Below are 6,000 nucleotides of genomic sequence, written 5' to 3'. Positions count from 1 at the left end.
AAAGAGAGGTGAAATAATAGGACATTTGAAGTCAGGATGCTAAAAGATAGGTAAAGTTGTATGAAGCTCATTTCAGACATAGAATTCTGATGGAAAGGTGAAATAGCAATGTCTTCTAAGGGAAGGTGAAGCATTCAATATGACAGAGAAGCTTCTTAAGTTGAGGAAGTAAACATCTCAAAGGTATCTGGAAGTCCCTGAAACTGACAAGATTCACATGGTCCCTCCTTCCCCATGCATATCTAAGTAGTGAAGACTGTTGAAAGATACTTAGAGACAAGTTGAGATGCTTAGTGGAAGCATAGAACAGCCAAACTGCCTGCAAGAGACTCACATCAACTGATAAACTTCACTGTCTTACTGCAAATGGCTTGGCTTCAGTATAGCTTGTTGGCCAAAGATGGCATATTTGTGTTCCAAATTTTCTGAGATTGGCTGGAGCACTTTTATCTCTCATAAAGAATTGATCCCAATGTCCCTTATCTCTTAGGCCCTACAACTTCCACTTTAAGTCTTTTATCTATATGATTTCTTTGTGTTCTGCTCTCAGTAAATTTTTACAGATTACCCACCTAAGTATTTATCACAGGATTTGTAAATTCATTGGATGTGAGCTAAAAGTCTGTACAATCTGTAACAAAATTTGACTTTAAACTGTAGAAAAGGCTTATAATTAAAATATATGCATAGGAATTTTAATTAGCTACAACAAAATATATATGTGAGTCAATGCTTATCTAGAATATACTGTATATGTAACTTAGATTCAACTATTGTTTAAAAAACAGATATTTTACATAGCAACCATGTAGCTTTCCTCCATCTTGACTGATGACCTTCATTCACAATGTAAGCAGCCACTTAAGTAGGAACCATCTTTACTTAAAGTATATATGACTTGTGACTTCACTATTTTAAGATGGCATGAATTAGCAATTATAAACCTTTTCAGTCCTACTCAGCCCTGGAATTGTGATTGTATCTCTTTTGACATTAAGAAAAAAACAACATCTCTTAAATATTTTGGATTGATATGGATTTTTATAAAATGATAAAAAGTAAAGTTAAATTTGTTACAGTATAAAACATACGTTGCTAATTATTCAATGCTAAGTTTCTACAAAATTTCCATGAGTAACAACATGCTTTTAATAAATAAGCTATATTTTATAAATATAATTTCATAAATTCCTAAGGTCTACTAAAATTCACAAAATAAAAGTTTTATTTTGATATTAAAATATTGGAAAATATGGATCAGTAACTAAGATTAGGCACTGTTCTTGTAGAGGATCACTGTTTATTTCCCACCATCTTTGTTAGGCAGCTCACAAACGTGTGTAGAAATAGCAGTCAAAATCACTGACCTCTATGGGTTACATATACCAATCACACACACACAATCACACATAGAGAGACAGACACACATGCATGCACGCATGAAGACATGCACACAAATAATTAAAAGTAATAAAAATAAAAATAAATTGAAACAAATGTCTTACAAGAAAAACTGAAATAAAGTAATTTTTATATAGAGCAGGAGAGTTACTTAATTACTTAATTAGGTAAAATTCTTATACTACAGTTTATTTCTGACTTTTCATCAATTCTCATTGCATTCTTGGATATCTACATGGTGTGTTTCCCAACATGGATATGTACTTTTGTATAAATAAACATGTGTGTGCACCTGTGTGTATTGAATTGGGTTCAATAAGATCACATATTTTTTTTAGTAAATTTTGCTACATGTTACAGTTGTTCTCCATAGCAAAAAATAAATGCAGTCACAACAGATAAATTATTGAAATGCCTAAGCTTGTCTACAGTTGTTAACCGTATTTCTGTTTTGCTTTCCAAGTACACTTTCTTTTAGTTTCTTTTTTTATAGATGGTAGATGAAAAATTTGTATTCAGCATCAATATTTATTCATGGTTAAGATGTGACCAACACATATCGCATTGATTTGTCTTCAGACATTATGTTTTCTTGTTTATATATAATAGATTAATTGGCATATGCTTAATTATAACAAACAAGTAAATATTATATACTTGTATACATATTAATCCATACAAAATTCATTAAGTGAACCACAAAAGAAAATTATACTCTTCTCTTGAGAAGATTGCTACTTTTTAAATAGTATCCCTCACTATTCTTGTATACCGTCAAAAACACTAAGAAATGTTCTACAGCTAATATACAGTCTTTGTTGATGATATGAGTTATATCTTTCTATAAAAGAGCACTAGACCCAAACATACAAACACATATATATTTACATAATCATATATATTGTTAAATTCATAAGTACATACATTTCAGTCTATATATTACTTGTTCTTACATTTTTGAAATGGTATTGGATAACCAATTGGTATCAACTAATTACAAATGAATTTGAAAAAAGAACAAACATTATATGGGAGGGTTTTCGATGAAATGAAAATGTATAATTATGTAAACATATTATAATTTAAAAATAAAGGATATAATTATTAACTTTTAAATGAATTTATAATAAAGTGATATGAAGAAATGAAGGCAATTTGATCAGATACATATAGCTTTAAAAAATGTTTGATATGTTTTGAATATCAAAGGGCTGATTAACATAATTATACATTAACGGTGATGTACATTTGTCTCCTGTACCTCAAATCTTAGGTATTATAAGTGGAAACAATACAGGCAATGGAATCTGGCAAGATATATTGCTTAAGCATATTATAGGGAAAGTGATTATAAATCACATAACTCTTAATGGAGGCATGCACATATGTGATCTTATCTATTACAGCGCCAAACTATTCTCCATCTCTTAACAACTGTAATTATTCAGAACTGGCTTTACATATTTTGAAGTAAATGAAATGACTTGATTTAAGAATGTTATAAGTTACATGGAAATAAACAACTTTAAAGAATATTTTAGGGAAAATCTAATATGTGTCTTTTATTTCACCAATTGTAAATTCCAATATATCAATTATTTCTGGCATTGTGGATAATTTTGATATTATTTAATAAAACTCAAATTACACATAATATATATTATAGATACATGAGTGTGATGCACACATATGCATGTGTAACCTTTCATAAATAGCATGTATTTGTGTTTAATGAAGATGTAATACAAAAAGCATTCTATTTTTATAATTTATGACCAGACTTTTAAATATTTCTCACTTGTTATCTTTGCTCATTTCTTGGTTTTCAACATCAGCATATAAAAAAAAACACGAAAGCTATTTTTTAGTTCTTCTGCCTGCTTCATTTTCACAGCCTATTATCCTAATCCTTTCTTTGTAACTTTGTTTTGACTTTCAACAGCAAAGGTGATAGGAGCCATAGCATTTTGGATATAGATGAAAAATATCAGGACGCTAAGAAGGCTTTTATGTGATAATCTGAGTGAAAGAGAGAAAACAAGGAAAGGGAAAATCCAAATTCCATATCTGATTGTAACTGTGAAAATTATATTCAAATATATTCTGATTAAAACAGTATTTCAAGAAAAGCACTGGCTTTTATTTGCTCAGCATATTTATCATAAATAGCTATGGGAAAGTTTATTTATCCAAGTCTGTGTTAGAAATCTTTTTATTTAAATACATTAGAATGGTGACAGAGAATAAAATTAGGAGCAACATTACATAATTACATAGCCTTATTGAGAAAGCTTATTTGATCATAAACTGAGTATGGACTGAACAAATATAACCTTTTTCAGTAGAACTAAACTTTTAAGAGTCTTTATATTTTAGGATGATAAGCTACAACAAACTGGTCGTACAAAAAAAAACAGATGAGGGTATTTTTTTTATTATTTTCTAAATTCACATAAAAAGTAACAGGTATCTTTGTGACATTTTCATACATACATAATATCAGCCTTCTCTTCCCTGAAGTCTTTTTTAGTCCCACTCCTTGTACTCCTTCACATCAGCATTTCCTTTTTCCTTTTCATGCCACCATGAATTTAAGGGTGCCTATAATAAAAGAAACCTACAAATATGTCATATCTGTTCGGAATCACTGGTTCAAAGAGCTAAAATTTGGGTACCCTGTGCTTCAGAATAGTATCTTATGAATAGGAACTGCAGTAGTAATACTCAACATATAAGAATCATTTAACACCCTGAATTTATGATAATGTACCAGAAAGATTCTTGTTTCATGATCATTTAGCTTTCAGAAATTATTATCATCAACAATGAATTAGTGGTTTCTTTGTGACCCGTTCATTTTATAGGTAGGAAACCCGGATATGTGAATGCTGATTGACAAACTGAGGAGACTCATTATAGATTCAGTGTGCTGTAGAACATGGAGAGAAGTTTGACGTGAGAGTTTTCTACAACCACTCTGACACATAGTTTCTCATTCCTTTTTGACATGATTACTTCACTTCATATCCTTGTCTTGTTTTATTGTGGTGAAAGTGGATAAATATACCCTCCACATTTCTTTTTCTGTGAATAAGTGTTTTTCCTTATTTTCAAGATAGTCAGGAGGCAATACCTATATCGCCAAGAAAATGCAAACTTGGGTTTTATCTGTTCATGATGGATTGGCTTATGTGATGTACGAGATCCTTCTGTCTATGTGTTGCTTTTATTGGTTAATAAAGAAAGAACTGATTTGAGCCTATGGTAAGGGCAGAACAGAACTAAATGGGAAAGCTAGGGTGTCTGCTGGGAGAAGGAGGGTCGAATCAGAAAGATGCCACGGATCTGCCGTCAGAGATAGACATACTGAAATTTTGCTGGTAGGCCACAACCTCATGGTGATGCACACATTACTAAAGTGGATTAAATTAAGATGTAAGAGTTAGCCAATAAGGAGTTAGAGTTAATGGGCCAAGCAGTGTTTTAATTAATATAGTTTCTGTGTGATTATTTCTGGTCTAAGCTAGCTGGATGGCCAGAAACCAACAAGTGTCCAGCTGCTACACTATAACATGTGCACCAATACTTTCCTATAAATAATATTCATATTATAATGATAAACGTGACATTCTGGTGGAGTCTCTGTTTTCCAAAACTTTGTCAAATTTTATTACCCATGGCTTAAGACATTCATTTAAATTATCTTTTGAGGTATTATATCTAATTCATTTCTCTGTATATTAAAATATAATCTCAGTTAGTATACAACAAACTTCATATTTATCACATATTTATTTCCTAGATATATGAGTCATAATTATTTGTTTCCTTACCTCTTTTGCCTAATTATCTTAACTTAATAGCTATACCTTTGAGTTACTTAAGAATCAAATATATTTGGAGTGTTCAAATATGAATTCATTTATCAGAATAATTACAAACACTTGACTATACAATAGATTGTACCCTTGTTCAATCATTGCTTGAGATAAAAATAAATTGTTCCTAAATTTATCTCAATCCATGGTTTTCTTTAAAAACATGTTAAGTCATCTTAGTTCTACCTGTCAAGCTGATAAATTTAATGAATAACATTTTCCCAAAGCTAATAGAATTGTCTGTCACCATAAATGTCCTTTCTTCTGCACCTTTTCAAGTTCTCTTCTGAATGGAGTGCCAGAGGTAAGAGAATATGAATAACATAGTGCCACACTAACACAAAATTGAGTATAATAAAGGGTTATTTATTTATTTAAAGAACTCACAGATCACAGTCCTCTGCACAAAGGAGGAATAGGAACCCAATAGCAGCAACCAAAAAAGAAAGAGACCTTGATAGCTTTATGGTTGGATTTATAGTATAAAAGACCACACACAAGTGAGTTGGTTTCTTAAATGCTATTGGTTGAAAGAGTTCCTACAGCAGAGCCAGATACTCTGTTGCTGAAAAAGTGAGAACAACAACAAAAAATGTGTCACGATTATATAAAATGTGGCCTTTCAATTTGTTAATTTAAACTTATAAGTTTCTATTTAATAAGTGCAGATATGGGCTACAGTATTTAAGATAACTGACTGTTCCTCCAGAGGACCAGGATT

The sequence above is a fragment of the Microtus pennsylvanicus genome, chromosome 1 (genome assembly GCF_037038515.1).
Source record: "Microtus pennsylvanicus isolate mMicPen1 chromosome 1, mMicPen1.hap1, whole genome shotgun sequence".
Taxonomy (NCBI): Eukaryota; Metazoa; Chordata; class Mammalia; order Rodentia; family Cricetidae; genus Microtus; species Microtus pennsylvanicus.
Note: the sequence above shows the minus strand (reverse complement) of the source record.